The 19,197-nt window shown below is 31.0% G+C and overlaps 1 protein-coding gene across 3 annotated transcripts in view; it reads left to right on the top strand.

Moving 5' to 3' along the window:
* LOC143079232 (plasmolipin-like) overlaps positions 1 to 19,197 on the top strand; it is a 33,012-nt gene that overhangs the window by 3,190 nt on the left and 10,625 nt on the right. The window lies entirely within an intron of this gene.

Genomic DNA, 19,197 nt, shown 5'->3' with positions numbered 1-19,197 from the left:
TTGTGATATCGAAAACCCTGGTCTAATAATTTTTCAGTAATATATAAATTTCTCTCGTTAAAATCTAATACGTTGTTACAAACACGAGCGAATCAAACAAATGAGATATATAAACACCATAAGATGGTGACAAGGAAACGTCACCATCTAAAAATGGATAAATAACGATAGGAAACATGGGAAATGAAAAATCATCTCTTTTATCATAAAGTTTTGTATTAAGCTTCCTTTCAATGATATAGATATCAAGATCGAGGAAAGGGCAGTGGTCATTGTTAGTATTAGTTTTATTTAAAGTAAGTTCAACAGGATAAATTTCTTTAGTATACATACTGAAGTCGTCATTATTAAGAGCCAATATATCATGTATATATATATATCATCCAAATCTAAAAGTATTGTTAATTTTTGTATCAAATGTTATTTCGATGGGTCTTTGATAATTTTAGTCATAAATTTAACTCATAACAATACAAAAACAGGTCTGCAATAAGTAAGTCCCCATTGGAATTCCAATAACTTGACGATATATACGGAATCTCCAAAGCGAACAAAAATGTTATCAAGTAAAAATTCAAGCGCATATATAGTATCAAAGCATGTCCAATTGACATAGTTCTTTTGTTTATTGCTACTAAAAAATGACCTAAAAGAGTTGAACATATGTCATATATGTACTCGCATTCTAACTTTTTAAATGCCCAGTTAATTAGGGATGTGAATTTTTTCTTAATAAGAATATGAGGCAAAGTGGTATATAGGGAACTTTGAACAGATTTAGAATCACCAATATAATATGCATGCAATTTATCAAGTACTTATAGTTTTTTTTATTATCAATAAAATCAGCATTACCCAATAGAAAATGCAGTTTTCATGCAGGTACAATGTAATGTTTATCAATACTCTGATTTAATATGTATACATTTGTACATGTAGAGAGTTTTTTTAAGTTGTCAGGCAATTGTTTATATATCAACATCATTTGCATTTAGGGTCCTATTCTTTAAAAAAAGATTTGAAAAAGAGTAAAATTGAAGGGGTTCTTTTTTTTAAATGATAAATTCTGAGAACAATGTCCTTTGGACATGTTGGATGTCAACCCATATTAAAAGACATGCACACCCTAAGCAGCATTCATATTCTAGTCTACAAGTCATTGTAAAAGTTCTGTGAGAATCAAATGAAAGTATGACCTGCTCATTTCAAACTTAAACTGTAGATTGCCCTAACCTGGTGAGTAAGGACATCTCATTTAGTTCATATGGACAACGAACACAGCCAGAAAGTAACAGGTACAATGTAGTAAACCTGACATGAATATTCACATGGTTGGTCTCGGGAGAAATAGTTACGGAATTGTAAATGGTACCAACTTAAATCAATATCCCCATGGTTGGTCTCGGGAGAAATAGTTACGGAATTGTAAATGGTACCAACTTAAATCAATATCCCCAAATAAATATTATAAACAAGTTAAAAAAGTGACCACCATCACAGTACCTTTTATCATAATTGAAAATGTAAGAAAATCACCCCATTTTGATGATCTTTAGTTCTCTAAATTTGAGACTATACCAATGATTATGCTTTGTCTCTCATAGTAGAGGGGTGTTTTGTTTTCCTATCTTTGTGTTTCTCTGCATGTGTAAATTTGTCCTTCTTGTGTTTACATTTAAGTAGCATGGTGGGCAAATTTTTTTATTTTTCAAAAAGTTTTTGAAACTAAGTGACTAACAATAATTCTAATATGACGTGCTTCTTTCGCTTTGTAAACAACACTGTCATAAAATTTTCAATATATCTATACTTAGTGCAGACTCAAGAGATATACATAATAATATCCCTCGCTAGTGCTTAGAATAAAATTTGAATATCACGGCCCAGGCCATGTGTAAATTTCCAACAATCTATGGCTTCCATGAATTATTTCTTAAATAGTGCATGTGAAAATCTTTTGGGTACATGTAGGCATAAAAAATGAGGGTATGTAAAGTGTTAAAGTACATGTACAGTAATAGGCTATTAAACCGTAAACATTGATATTTTTATACCTTATGCACTTGCACCACTTTCTCAGGTTATGAAGAGAGTTCAGTGCTCACATATATTTGTTACTTTGTACACATCTTTTTTCGTTCTTTTGAATTGTTTACATTTTGCCATCTTAAGCTTTTAAAAATATTGGTTCTACTCATTATTGAAGGCCCAATAATTGTTTACATCTTCAAAAATATAATTACCATTTGCTGGTTAGGTATGTCATTTGCAATCATAACACATCTTCTTATTTGTAGCTCACCTGTATCATGTATGTTCCAAAGGGCCCTTTTGACATATATTTGACTATTGTCATCACTTGGTGTAACTGTTAGTTTTCATCCTTAATCTTTTACAAAAATCTTCTATGCAACTGTTGGTCCAATTCAAATATTAAAACCACAGTTTTTGGAGTTATTGCCCTTAAATGATTTTTTTTTTTATATTTATCTTTGACACTGCTTGACCTACATGCATTTTTTTTTAAAACTACATGTTCATCATGTTCATGTATGATAGATAGTAAAAAAAACTTTGCTTTGTGAATGATCAATGCATTTGAATGGGGACCTAATGATAGAAACCCCCCTTAATCCTGGGTTGCGACCCCTTCCCCTCTCCCTCCCATTTAAAATGGCTGGATTTGCCCTGTCAAATGTTTGATTTGAAAACGTTATTATGTTTATAAGATACATTTTTAGTGAAAAATTTTACTTTGTAACAAGTACAAATGAAGTACAGCAATGTATATATATTGCAGAAATTATAAGCAAGACAAGATCTATGTTGACTTATAACTAAGTCTTTTTATTGACTTTTTATGTTTAGCACTAGTACTTGAATAGTACATGTATTTGCTGTTTCTCTGCGTAGCGTACAGCATTTAGGAGTAAGAATCAGAATATTAAATAAATGGCTATACAAAAGCCTAGTTCAAGATTTCCATTTGATTTCTAACTTAAGGTGGTACCCAACACTTTCACTAAAATTAATTTGGCTCGTTTAATTTTCATAAAATTTTGTCGAAGTATTTACTTTGAGACTTTAATAAAAATATAAAAATTTAAAATTTTTGAACCAACCGTTTTGTCAGAAAAATTACACTGGTTATGTAGTAATTTGACAAACACCAATTTTGATCATTGAGAAGCTTAATATTCCTTTTACAACACAATGCAATTAAAATGTTTAGCTGACTTTGCAGGGTTATCTCCCTATAGTGTTAGGTACCACCTTAATGCAAGGCCCTTAAAACAAAACTTATTTGCATCTGACATGTTACATACATAACTATACCGTATAGTTATTTGTACACTTTGATTTAAACTGTAATTGTACTGCTCATCCGTTCCAGGCATCTTGATTAAAATTTTTGTTGTAGTTACTAAGGGATATTTGATGAATTTAAAATTTTCATGTTTCTTTACTTTTCCAAAAATGAATTTAATCTATATTGAGAAACTTTGCTCTTTAGTGTTAAATCATAGTGTACATATATACTTTCTACTCTGCCAGACCAAGCTCTTAAGAATATATAACACTAGAAAAGATTTTGAAGTAGGAAAAATATCCCATATTTTTTTTATTAAAATTAGTATGATTTGTACAGAAAGGATATTTTTCTGTTAGCTGGTTCATGGACAGCTATGATATCATGATTGTGTAGTGCTGTCATCAATTAATTTAAATTCTTAAACTCTTACATGTCTCAGATAGAAAGTAAACTTGATATTAAAAAGAAACCAAAAAAACTTCTTAGATCTTACATGTGTATATTATAATTTTGCGAATTGGAAATGATGCTTTATTTAATTTCCTGTCCCTATTTTTCCAAAGCAATATTCATTTAACATGTTTTCAGTGCTTTTCACCTATTATATATATCATCTAATACACAATAAAAAAGAACTTTAACGAAAATAGTTCTGGCATTTAAACCTGGCTAGGTAGCACAGTTCTTAGAAACAGGAATCTGCAGGTTTATTTGATGTTACAAGAAGTTAATGAAACAGTAGTGTGTCTATTAATCTTACTATTTGTGTACTATTAACATGAGATGATGATAAAGATATATCTACAAGCTATGTCATTCATACATCACTGATCATAGTCAATCAATAAACATGATGATCATGATGATGAGGTGATGTAATTTTTATAAACTAAGGTAGTAGTAATCTGAGTGTTTATATTACTGAACTCAATGGGGGTGCATAGGGGAAATGTTTTTTTTTTTCTTTCCTAGTACTACAATGTACATCAGACTTCTCTTGTGTGCGTATTGTTATGAGTTTACTTTTCTACATTGGTTATCTAGAGGTATAAGGGGAGGGTTGAGATCTCATAAACATGTTTAACCCCGCCGCATTTTTGCGCCTGTCCCAAGTCAGGAGCCTCTGGCCTTAAATGTTAGTCTTGTATTATTTATATTTTAGTTTCTTGCGTACAATTTGCAGTTTAGTATGGCGTTCATTATCACTGAACTAGTATATATTTGTTATGGGGCCAGCTGAAGGACGCCTCTGGGTGCGGGAATTTCTCGCTGCATTGAAGACCTGTTGGTGACCTTCTGCTGTTGTATTTTCTATGGTCGGGTTGTTGTCTCTTTGACACATTCCCCATTTCCATTTTCAATTTTATGTACTATAAACTAATACATCTAGTATTAATTTTTACAAAAAATACCTTTAAATAAGTGCTTTTGTTATTCTATATTTAAAGTTTCTCGATCTAAAAAAGAGACTTCATTTACAAAAAATGTTCTACATGTGTACATGTGTACAAGTAAGAAATGGGTAGATGAACACTGTACTAAAATGAATGCATGTTGAATCATCAGGATAAATTACAAACTAAATGTATTAAAAATGTGTGGATGTTATGATGTACAATGTATATACATTTGTACTAGTAATTCTAAATTTTTTTCACATAATGATTTAAAAAAAAATATACTTTGCTTTGGGGTCTGTGGATGAGGTTTAAAGATAACAGAAAAACAAACAGAATACCAGTAATGGAGGAAAAAGGGGAGGGGCAATATTAAGTAAAACAGATTAAAAATATTGAAATGCAGTTCCCCTAAATTATGCTACCCTATCAAGACCATTATGCATCTTTTAAATTGCATCTCCATTGTACAATGTTGTATTATATAGAATAAAAGTTTGTTTTTGCAATTTAGACCTAAAGGATACATATATATTATATACAATCAGATAAAAAATGAACAGGATATAAATAGTACAAATAAAGCTGTGTTGAAATATCATAGTAAAATGTAATAAGTCATGCCATGGCATGGGGAAAAAGTTACATGTCCTATTAAAAATCTGCATCCTCAATTGATGAACAAAAGTGTTGTGTGTATGCAGTATAAGGTATTTATTGTTTGATGTGAAAATTGTCGGTAATTATAATAATGATGTAATGTTTGTTCAGACAATTCTCATGGTTATACTTCTTACATACTTCATCATATATGTTTCTTATCGCCATGTTATTTTATTATTACACAGTTCATTGAATATAATTGGCCATCTCAACCTCACTTTTTTGGGGCGCGTTACGTTTGCGCGCATTCGGGGATTAAAATATTTTACGTTTGCGCGCATTCATTTTACAGGTAATCTCAGGTAAAAATAATAATTCATATATATTAAATTATAAATGACTATACTTTATTGTTTTTTTCATAATAGATATGACTATCAATTATTAATTTTGAAAATAGTTTGTTAATTCAAATTATATATTGTTCATATTGAATTCTAAAATCAATTTCAAACCCGGTTATATCTTAAGTTCAAATTATGATAAATGGGCTATGTCACAGATTTCTTAAACTTTTGCCGACACCTTATAAATAAATAGATATTATGACCTGTTTTTTCCCTAAAATATTATTTTTTGATTGAATTCTTTCAAAATAGGTGCCTTAGGAGACTTAGACTAACGGAAAGGGTACTGATACTTGTAAATAATTGAACAAATTAATAAATAATACAGTATTATGACTTGTATTTTACCTGTCAAAAAAATGCGCGCAAACGTAATGATTTTTGCGCGCAAATGTAATGGTAATGCGCGCAAACGTAATGCACCGCTTTTTTTAGTGAATTACATGTACCTTAATTACTTTTAAGTGTTGTTATTTTTTGCTTGTTTTTGTAGTTTTATGCATGGCTACTGTATAAGTTTTGGTGAAGCAATAATTGGTATATTTACTTAACCAGTTTTATATGCAATATATTGTTAATCAGCATACATTACCAATGTCATATCAGTATATTTGTACAAATGGTCATTTTGATACATTAAAAGAGTAACAGTAAAAGAGAGGCGAAAGATACTTAAGAGGAACATTCAAACTCATAAGTCAAAAATAAACTAATAACGCCATGGCTAAAAAGAAATAGATAAATAATAGTGCACAAAACACAACATAGAAAACTAAAAACTAAGCGAACCCACCAAAAAAGGGGAGTGATTTCAGGTGCTCTGGAAGGATAAGCTGTAAAGCAGATCATTCTTGGATCATTTTTAACTGATTTGTAGCTTTAAAAGTGTTAGCAGTTTTTAAAAATGAAAACCCCAATAAATTAAGTACTTCTGGGAAATTTTTCAAGTTTTGTGTTAAAAAATTTGGTGAAATCACTGATCAAGTCTAGATAAAAAAATGATTTGCATCTTTCATTTTCTCATAAAAAATGTATTGTAATAAATGTTTTAAGACTCTTATTATCTAAATGACAATTAAATGCAAGAATTCTAACTATTGATTTCCTTTTCAGGAAAATACATAAACACAATAATTATCCAAAATATTATAAATCTGGGGGGAAGATATATGCTCACACTTGACTGATGTTTGTAATGTGTAAAGTCACGACTTTTATGATGAACTTCATATAAAGTGAACTACTATGTACACTAACTTAAATATACAATGTTCTTGTCATGTTTGATAAGTACTTCAGAAGTACTCAAGTGATGTTTGGTCATTGTGATACAAGGTGTATATAATCAGATACATACTTGTTTTCTTTTGATCTTTAGTTAACTTCTTGCAGAAGAAATTTGTAAGAAAAAAAAGAATAAAAGGAAGAATTCATTTGAAAGATGCAAAAAGTGAAGCAATTAAAAAATTGACATTTAGTTGAGGAAGGACAGACATTTACATTTGTCATTTCAGGGCCTTTTATAGCTGACTATGCTGTATGGGCTTTGTTCATTGTTGAAGGCTGTACAGTGACCTATGGTTGTTAATTTCTGAGTCATTTGGTCTCTTGATGAGACTTGTCTCATTGGCAATCATACCACATGATGACATCTTTTTTTTATGGCTAAAAGAAAGGAAAAACCCCACTAAATTAATTAGATGTAAGAATTTTTGTGAAAAGAATTGCTGAACTTTTGACATAGTTATATTTGCTCATCAGTTTGAAATTAAATAACAATTAATTATTTCCATTTACTAGGACACCTATATACATGTACATGTACAGTTGTAGGTAGTCATTTATATATTTTATTTAAGCCATAAGACATCTAAAACACAATGTATGCCAATGACTGAATGTTAAAATTTTTGATCGCATAAAGACATTGTAAGATCTAGAAGAACTTATATGTTAACTGTAAAATGAGGTGATCAAGTTTAGTGTTGTGTTTATCATATTTCAATCATGAAACACTTAATAAAGCATTAAGTGGGAAATTATGTGACATGTAATTTTTCCTGTACTACTACTGAGTATCACATGTACAATGGTTGAATACAACTGAAGAAATGAAATTTGATAGTTTATCAATTATTTAAATTAACAAGTGTTACATTGTTGTGATACTTGGTCTTTTAAAGAAAAGTTTAAAGGTTAAAAAAATAAAGAATGGTAAAAAAACCAAAAAGCATGAAGTAGGGGGGACCTCATGGTTTATATTACCCAGCATTTACCTAGTTGATTTGAAAGATTAAGGTTTATTGTAAACTTTTGTTATTCGCTCACACTGATGGTGTCAAGGAAACATGTATATTAGTTCAGTCTTATCTGTCTCTAATAAATGATATGTTCATAAAACTATAAATTGTTTATGCCATCATTGAAATTTTTATACGACCGCAAAAATTTTAATTTTTCGTCGTATATTGCTATCACGTTGGCGTCGTCGTCCTGCGTCGTCGTCGTCGTCCGAATACTTTTAGTTTTCGCACTCTAACTTTAGTAAAAGTGAATAGAAATCAATGAAATTTTAACACAAGGTTTATGACCACAAAAGGAAGGTTGGGATTGATTTTGGGAGTTTTGGTCCCAATATTTTAGGAATTAGGGGCCAAAAAGGGCCCAAAATAAGCATTTTCTTGGTTTTCGCACTATAACTTTAGTTTGAGTGAATAGAAATCTATGAAATTTAGACACAAGGTTTATGACCACAAAAGAAAGGTTGGGATTGATTTTGGGAGTTTTGGTTCCTATACAGTTTAGGAATTAGGGGCCAAAAAAGGGCCCAAATAAGCATTATTCTTGGTTTTCGCACAATAACTTTAGTATAAGTAAATAGAAATCTATGAAATTTAAACACAAGGTTTATGACCATAAAGGGAAGGTTGGGTTTGATTTTGGGAGTTTTGGTCCCAACAGTTTAGGAATAAGGGGCCCAAAGGGTCCAAAATTGAACTTTGTTTGATTTCATCAAAAATTGAATAATTGGGGTTCTTTGATATGCCGAATCTAACTGTGTATGTAGATTCTTAATTTTTGGTCCTATTTTCAAATTGGTCTACATTAAGGTCCAAAGGGTCCAAAATTAACCTTAGTTTGATTTTAACAAAAATTGAATCCTTGGGGTTCTTTGATATGCTGAATCTAAAAATGTACTCAGATTTTTGATTATTGGCCCAGTTTTCAAGTTGGTCCAAATCGGGGTCCAAAATTAAACTTTGTTTGATTTCATCAAAAATTGAATAATTGGGGTTCTTTGATATGCCAAATCTAACTGTGTATGTAGATTCTTAAATTTTGGTCCTGTTATCAAATTGGTCTACATTAAGGTCCAAAATTAAATTAAGTTTGATTTTAACAAAAATTGAATTCTTGGGTTTTTTTGATATGCTGAATCTAAACATGTACTTAGATTTTTGATTATGGGCCCAGTTTTCAAGTTGGTTCAAATCAGGATCCAAAATTATTATATTAAGTTTTGTGCAATAGCAAGAAATTTTCAATTGCACAGTATTCACCAATAGCAAGAAATCTTCAATTGCATAGTATTGTGCAATAGCAAGAAATTTTCAATTGCACAGTATTGCGCAATAGCAAGAAATCTTCAATTGCACAGTATTGTGCAATAGCAAATATTTTCAAATACTCAGTATTGCGCAATAGCAAGAAATATCTAATTGCAATTTCAGTTGAAGTTATCTTTCTTTTTCCAGAATAGTAGTTGAATCAACTTAAATCTTTGTTTTATACAATACAGATATATAATTGATATTTCAATTGGAGTTATCTTTCTTTGTCCAGAATAGTAGTTGAATCAACTTAAATCAGTGTTTTATACAATATACAATGTATATTCACTTTCTCTACCAACTGATAAATTAAAACAATCTTTACCATTCAGTGATAACAAGCACTTTATTTTACATTTTAATATTTTATGATGTATTTAAATGAGTATAGTTATTGTTGCAAACTCCATTAGAAATTTGAATTGAGATCAGTTTTGGAAAAAGGGAAAGGGGGATGTGAAAACAAATGGGGGTGGGGGGTTAAATTTTTCTCATTTCAGATTTCATAAATAAAAAGAAAATTTCTTCAAACATTTTTTTGAGAGGATTAATATTCAACAGCATAGTGAATTGCTCAAAGGCAAAAAAAATATTTTAAGTTCATTAGACCACATTCATTCTGTGTCAGAAACCTATGCTGTGTCAACTATTTAATCACAATCCAAATTTAGAGCTGATTATCCAGCTTGAATGTTGTGTCCATACTTGCCCCAACCGTTCAGGGTTCAACCTCTGCGGTCGTATAAAGCTGCGCCCTGCGGAGCATCTGGTTTATTTTGTAATTATAGAAAGAAATTTCAGCAAGAATGGACGTGATTTTGGGGCCTTTTATAGCTGACTAAGCTGTATGGGCTTGAATGCTCATTGTTGAAGGCCATACATTGTCCTATAGCTGTTAATTTCTGTGTCATTTGGTCTCTTGTAGAGAATGATCTCATTGGCAATCAATTACCACATCTTTTTTATATATCGTAGCACATAAGACCCTCTTATATTTCAATTTTCACACACTTTGACAAATTGAAGGTACTTATAAATGGGAAACTTTTCTCTGATTTCCTCTTCTGGGTAAATGAATGCATCTAAATTCATGAAAACCCTTAGATAATTACAATCATTTTGAAGGATACATGTTCACATGATACAGAGAGCTTCCTCTTTTATCTTGTTTTTCATCAGTGAACTTTCACATCCTATATTTATATATATAACTCATTCATTATAAGTCATGTAAGTAAAATGTATACAATGTAATTTTACAGTGATTTTGTCACATTGATATGAAAAGGTTGAGAGGGGAAAAAAATGGAACATTTAAGTAACAGAATATTAAATCTTAACTGATTAATACATCTTGTAAATATGATAAGTTGAAATATCTTTATATATCTGTCAAGATATTTCTACAGGAAGATTTTATTTCCTTTTATCAATGGGAAATCCATTCTATATTTGAAGTTACTGAATGTCTTTTCATTGTTATACCAAATTAATGTTTCATGAGATGAGTTTTGTTGCCATTTAAAAATTATATTAATTCATCACCTGGATGAAAGAATTTAGTATAAACCTTGTTTAACAGGTAGTAGGTATGTATTGTTAAGGCCAGAAGGTCTAGATGATGTCAAAGGTTCTTATGTTAGATGTTGTTAACTTAAGTGGGAATGCTCAAGGTATCAAATGCTTCTGTGTATATTTATTTAGTAATGTATATCAAGTTATATATATAACATACATGTATATGAGGATGAAGTATACACACATATATATATGTATGACCGAGGCTAAATCTTAGTCAGATATTTTTCTGTTAGGGTCATTATATAATGTACAGTTTTAAGATGTCATTTCTGATTGATGTTTCAATTTATATCAAGTCATACCATGTATAAGAGGATGAAAGCACAGATGTATATCATGTATATGTACAAATGTATAATCAAGGCTAAATCTTCCTCAGCTTTTTTCTAATATTGTCATTTCAGGGGCAGATCCAGTCATTTTCAAGAGGGAAAAAGGGGGGGTCTCAACCCAAAATATAGGGGGAGTTCCAACTCTATGTCCCCATTTTTGATCGTCTTAAAGGGGGTTCCAACCCCCTAGAACTCTCCCCCTGGATCCATCACTGCATTATATAATGAACAGTTTTCCGATGTCATATCCGAGTGATGTTTAATTACCAATCTTATCATCTGGTACAAAATTGTATAACTGAATTAAAGTGATCACAACATGACATGGAAATGATGAAGGAGTTACTCTCTTAGGAATATAAATATTGGTGATTTCTGCACATCAAAATGATCAATCTGATTTTACACATTTTATATTGGATTACTGTACGAACATAAAATAACTAGAAACCGTAAGGTTGATCAATAGATTTACATATTTATGAATGAAGAGTAAAATGTTTTGTAGTTTACTATCATTCTAATGGGAAAAATCCATAAATATGTAGATTGTAAAATGAATCTTGTTAATATTCAAGCCCTGTCACATTGAAATTATATAACTGCATGGTAAAATGGAGATAATTTTATAATCAAATATTGATAAATACATGTAATGAAATAAATATGTGTTGTACATGGTATATCATGTGCAGATGGATAATGAGATGCAAATAAATAAAAACAGTTCAAAAGATTGGTGTTGCAGTATATAAATTTTGGAATATTTGATTTACAGAGGCAGATTAAGAGGGTACAGGGGTTAGTGTTTCCCTTAAAGAGCTTCATATATGATAAAAGCATAAACTTTAAATGAGTATCATTCCAAACATATATATATCCATGTCAGCTTGTAATCCAAGTATTGATACTGCAATTCATTTATATGATCACACAAAAAAACCAATTTTATTATATTGTAGTGAAATTTGGGGTTCATTTAAAATTAACTCTGCTGCTTGCAAGAAAAAAAGTGATTATCTATTTGAATTATAAAATTGAGAATGGAAATGGGGAATGTGTCAAAGAGACAACAACCCGGCCAAATAAAAAACAACAGCAGAGGGTCACCAACAGGTCTTCAATGTAGCGAGAAATTTCCGCACCCGGAGGTGTCCTTCAGCTGGCCCCTAAACAAATATATACTAGTCCAGTGATAATAATCTACATAAATGATTATTTGGAAAAATCACATTTCAGATATTTAAAGTATATTCTTGGTGTAAATAAGAAAGCCTCAACTATAGCAGTGTTATCAGAGGTTGCAAGATTTCTTCTTTATTTTTCTGTCATTATATCTATGGTAAAATATGTACACAGGCTTAACAAGTTGGACAAAGGGTTACTTTATGATGCTTATGTTTGTAATAAAATTTTAGATGCAGAAAACATTAATTGTTTGTATTCATCTATGAAATATGTACTTCAATCACTTGATATACAAAATTTAGATACAAAGCTCAATAAATTAATTAAATTTGTAAAAGGTAAACTTTGTAATAGTTTTAAAACATTTTGGTTGGTCAAAAGATCTGAAACCTTATCACAAGGTAATAGTAAATTAGAAAATTATTTCAACCTCAAGACTGACTTTGTAAAGGAGGCTTATTTATCAATTAAAGATTTTAGTATAAGAAGAGCTATATGTAAAATGAGAATAAGTGCTCATGATCTTAGAATTGAGAAAGATAGATATAGTAAAAAATACATAGAGAGAACTCAACGTCTATGTCATCACTGCTTATCACATGGATCAAATTCTATTGAAGATGAGACCCATTTTACAGTAAATTGTCCATTATATGATGAACAGAGGAAATTATTATTTGATAAAGTTATCACTTTTTGTACTAATTTTAAAGAACTACCTAATGATAAAAAATATTTCTGGCTGTTCACAAATAAGCATTTACCAACTCTCATGTGCCTAGGAAATTACATAATTGAAGGTTTAGAAATAAGATCCAGATGTAAACAAAATATATGAAATAATATAATATTTTATTGTTATAAGATTTAATATAATAGTTATATAAAACACATGTTGTGTTAGGGTCTGATCCTGTCCATAATGTTATAGTATGGTATTAGTTTTCTGTTTTGCTTTTTCCAATCATATTGTGTTGTAAAATGATGCCCTTTATGGGTTCTTGATTAGATTAATAAAATTCTTATCTTATCTCTTATCTTATATAATGGCTTGCTAAGGGACCCGGGCCCTTTTTTCCCCTCTTCACGATCCTGTGGATCTGCATCTGTTTTATTCCTGTATTTCTAATATGTAGATGTTTGCACATAAGTCAGTTATGGTCTTATGGATGCACTTATTTTCAGCTTAAAAAAAAGCCAAAAGGATAGGGATATGGAAAAGAAAAATTGCTGTCAAAAAATTATAGCATTGGAGATGGGGGTTATTTTTTTACAAAGAACTGTACAGGATGATTCAAATTTAAAGCATTGAGCTGAAACTTTGTGCCGGTCCAGGATTTATAAAAAAATAAACAATGCAATAACCATATATACGTTTAGCTCAATAAAGGAGGGGGTGTGACCTCCCTGAATCTGCCCCTGGAATAAAGTATGGTAACTTAATGGATGATAGTCCCAACATTCTTAGATACCGAGTATTGTCACCCTTACATGTAAATGTGAATTAGTTTTATTTCATACACACACAACAAAAGAAAACAAGAACACTATGAAAATACAAACAAACACAAATTTAAATAACATGGATTTTTTTTGTCGAGCCTGCAACTTTTGTTGCAGAAAGCTCGACATAGGGATAGTGATCCTGCGGCGGCGGCGGTGTTAGCTCACTTCTTAAAAGCTTTATATTTCAGAAGGTGGAAGACCTGGATGCTTCATACTTTGTATATAGATGCTTCATGTTATGAAGTTTCCGTCAGTCACATGTCCAATGTCCTTCACCTCATTTTCATGGTTCAGTGACCACTTGAAAAAAAAGTTCAAATTTTTTGTAATGTTGAATTCTCTCTTATTTTAAGTAATAGGATAACTATATTTGGTATGTGCGTACCTTGCAAGGTCCTCATAAAATTGAGAATGGAAATGGGGAATGTGTCAAAGAGACAACAACCCGACCAAATAAAAAACAACAACAGCAGAGGGTCACCAACAGGTCTTCAATGTAGCGAGAAATTCCCTCACCCGGAGGCGTCCTTCAGCTGGCCCCTAAACAAATATATACTAGTCCAGTGATAATGAACGCCATACTAATTTCCAAATTGTACACAAGAAACTAAAATTAAAATAATACAAGACTAACAAAGGCCAGAGGCTCCTGACTTGGGACAGGCGCAAAAATGCGGCGGGGTTAAACATGTTTGTGAGATCTCAACCCTCCCCCTATACCTCTAACCAATGTAGTAAAGTAAACTCATAACAATACGCACATTAAAATTCAGTTCAAGAGAAATCCGAGTCTGATGTCAGAAGATGTAACCAAAGAAAATAAACAAAATGACAATAATACATAAATAACAACAGACTACTAGCAGTTAACTGACATGCCAGCTCCAGACTTCAATTAAACTGACTGAAAGATTATGATTTCATCATATGAACATCAGGCACAATCCTTCCCGTTAGGGGTTTAGTATCATACCATCATAACATATATGAGAAGAACATAACCCGTGTCATGCCAACAACTGTATTTTAGAATAAATGTGTTTAGTTCCGATGCAAAGACCTTATCAGTGACTCAATATTAACGCCAAAATATGCAATCTTTAATGACTTGACAACAGTATCGTAATTATATCCCTTCTTAATAAGTCTATTCAAAGGTTTTGTAAGTTTCTGAGGTGAATACTGACACCTTTGTGCTTTATAAAGAATATTACCATAAACAATTGGATGTGAAATACCTGAACGTATTATATTTTAGAAGTCTGCATGTTGAGCTATATTTACGAATGATATCTTTATACCGATGATAAAATTTAGTAAATGTTTTGACTAGTTTGTGATATCGAAAACCCTGGTGTAATAATTTTTCAGTAATACATAAATTTCTCTCGTTAAAATCGAAAACATTGTTACATACACGAGCGAATCGTACAAGTTGAGATATATAAACACCGTAAGATGGTGACAAGGGAACGTCACCATCTAAAAACGGATAATTAACGATAGGAAATGAAAAATCATCCCTTTTATCATAAATTTTAGTATTCAGCTTTCCATTAGTGATATAGATATCAAGATCAAGAAAAGGGCAGTGGTCATTGTTAGTATTAGCTTTATTTAAAGTAAGTTCAACAGGATAAATTTCATTAATATATACATACTGAAGTCGTCATTATTGAGAGCCAAAATATCATCCAAATATCTAAAAGTATTATTAAATTTGTTTATCAGATGTTGTTTCGATGGGTCTTTGCTTATTTTTGTCATAAATTGTAACTCATAACAATACAAAAACAGGTCCGCAGTAAGTGGTGCACAGTTAGTCCCCATTGGAATTCCGATAATCTGACGATATACGGAATCTCCAAAGCAAACAAAAATGTTATCTAGTAAAAATTCAAGGGCATATATAGTATCAAAGCATGTCCAATTAACATAGTTTTTTTGTTTATTGCTACTAAAAAATGACCTAAAAGAGTTTGAACATATATATTCACATTCTGATTTTTTGAATGCCCATTTAATTAGGTGTGTGAATTTTTTCTTAATGAAAATGTGAGGCAATGTGGTATACAGGGTAGAAAAATCAAAACTTTGAACAGATTCAAAATCACCAATATAAGCATGCAATTTATCAAGTACTTCCAACGAGTTCTTGACACTCCAAAAGTAATTTATTCCACTATTTTCGAAGGCCTTATTTGAACAATTTATTATCAGGTTTTTAATTGTACCAAGTGTGCTGGTAAGAAGAATAGACAATTTAGTAGTTGAACAATGGCTTGAAGACGAAATAAATCTATATTTGTAAGGGGTTTTGTGTAGCTTCGGAAGCCAATACATAGTTGGGACTTTCATTGTATTTGGCTCTGCTTGTAAAGCGGTGGCTAACAGTTTATGTTTGTTACAGATTTCGTTTTCTGAAAATGGAGTCAGTTGGAATGTTGGTGAATTGGTGATTTCCTTTTTCAGAACCTCAATGTAAAATTTACGTCAAGCAATAATAATGTTATTAGCAGCTTTATCTGCCGGGACAAAAACAAATTCCTCGGCTAGTTCTTTTAGTTTATGTTTGATACGAGAAATAGGTTTATTGTGGTTATTGTTTATAGTAAAATGTTCTTTAAAATGTTGAATACGTATATCAACTATCTTCATTACTGAATTAAAAAAAGAGTCCAAAGATTTTTTGTCAGCTTTTTCCCGTTTTATCCATTTCATACAGTAAGTATGGAGTGAGTCGTGGATGATATTACGACACTCATTCCAATTAATAATTGACGGGGGACGATATTTAGGTCCTTTAGGTCCTCATGTCTGTCAGACAGTTTTCACTTGACCTCGACCTCATTTCATGGATCAGTGATCAAGGTTAAGTTTTGGTGGTCAAGTCCATATCTCAGATACTATAAGCAATAGGGCTAGTATATTCGGTGTATGGAAGGACTGTAAGGTGTACATGTCCAACTGACAGGTGTCATCTGACCTTGACCTCATTTTCATGGTTCAGTGGTTATAGTTAAATTTTTGTGTTTTGGTCTGTTTTTCTCATACTATATGCAATAGGTCTACTATATTTGTTGTATGGAATGATGGTAAGGTGTTCATGTCTAGCGGACAGATGTCATCTGACCTTGACCTCATTTTCATGGTTCAGTGGTCAAAGTTAAGTTTTTGAGTTTTGGTCTTTTTATCTAATACTGTATGCCATAGGTCAACTATATTTGCATGGTGTATGGAAATATTTTATGATCTTTATGTCAGTCGCGCAGGTTTTATTTGACAGTGACCTCATTTTCACGGTTCATTGCACAGTGTTAACTTTTTGTGATCTGGTCTATTTTTCTTAAACTATAAGTAATGGGTCAACTATATATGTTGTATAGAAGCATTGTTAGCTGTACATGTCTGCCTGGCATGGTTCATCTGACCTTGACCTCATTTTCAAGGTTCATTGGTCTTTGTTTAGTTATCTTGGTTAATGTTAAGTTTATGAGACAGTTGTAATAAAACTAAGCTTTATACTTAGGACTATCAACATAATATCAATGATTAGTATAGAAGGCGAGACATTTCAGCGTGTGCATTCTTGTTTATCAAATCTACAGAATGTACATTTTGTACATGAGCAAACAAATGCATGTATGTACAATGTATATTTAACATTGGTTAAGTATGAAACTACAAAACCAAGTTCTCTTGAACCAACTGTTACAAACCATTAAAATTGGTATAAATGTGAACAAAAACACCTACAATGAAACAACGACTTGTTGCATTTATAGCAGTAGTTGAGTAGACACTTTCTAAACACACATAGCACAGCTGTTGTTTCCAATAGTCATTGTCTGACATTACCTTCAAATAATGGTTACGCAATAATTAACTTCATACTCTGCTAAAAAAAACCTGCTTATTTTCTTCATTCACTGCTCAGCTACAGACTACATAAACACAAGAAAATAATTAACTATTACATGTATCATGTAGATGGAAATCGTTATATATACATTGTTTTTATATCGCTACAGGACTATATCTGCCAAATTCTTGTGATATAAAGAAACAAAATGACAATTATTTACTGCCGACTTGTTGGTTTTATTAATCATGTTAATAAGATAATTATGTTACAATGTGCAAAGTTACAGAATATATTTCTTTAGTGCAAAGAGGTTACAGAGCCAATTTTTACTCTTTCTTAGTCAAAATTTAAAAGTTGTTGAAACATACCGGAATTTTAATACTGTGGATTCATTATTATACATTGGAAACCAATTTTTGTGGATTTTATGTGTAGAGATGAATGATGAATTTAGATATTCAACACATTACAAACTATTAAAAGCACTATGGCAAAACCACTAAATTGAATATCAACATTTAAAACATGCAAGTTTTAATCATGTTAATCCATGAAAATTGGTACCCACAAAAATAAATGAATCCTGAGTATTGTATATAGGAAATAATAGAATTAAAATGACTTTCTTCACTTTGTTTTTATGCCTGATATAATGTCACGTTTTAACAGGCAACTAAATAAGTAATGAGTGATGTAAAAAGCTTTGTTATACTTTCTAAATATTGACTTAATATCCTTAGACAAACAAGCTTCATGAAGGATCATTAAGCATGTACAATGTACATTTCCTTGTGAAACATATGGTGTTGATAGAAAACTGATGACATTAATGACTTTATTGCTATGCTTCCAGTTAAAGCTTACAAGAAGATCTGATTTATACTGTGAAGAATTGTACAACTTTCAAGATTTATTGGTTTAATTTATGATAAAACTCTTCTGTTATATTTGAAATAATACCTTTATCTCATAGATTTAGACAACAGTCACTCAACATAGAATGTAATCAAAAGCAAGAAAGCAGGCAAGATATTTCAGTGTGTGCACACTTGATAATAAATGTAGTATGGATATCAACAATACATGTTGCTGATGTACATGTAATGTATATAGGTACTACATTTTCAGTGGCACCACAATACACCTTGAGGATTGAATATGTTATAAGTTAGTACTTTCTCTTTTTTTCAAAGAGATACAACTCAAACATAACTGTTAAAGTTTTAAGAAAATGAAATTTGTTCAGCAGCTTATTATTGGTCTTACTTTAATCTATTTATATTTATTTGAACTAAAACATGCTTTTTTGGCATGCACTTCATGTTAATCATTACAATATTAGTTTTTAAGAATCTGCAACTGTGAATATTTTGCTAATACTTAAATTCTGATTG

Source organism: Mytilus galloprovincialis, chromosome 6 (genome assembly GCF_965363235.1).
Source record: "Mytilus galloprovincialis chromosome 6, xbMytGall1.hap1.1, whole genome shotgun sequence".
Lineage (NCBI taxonomy): Eukaryota > Metazoa > Mollusca > Bivalvia > Mytilida > Mytilidae > Mytilus > Mytilus galloprovincialis.
This window is presented reverse-complemented; position numbering and strand designations above follow the sequence as displayed.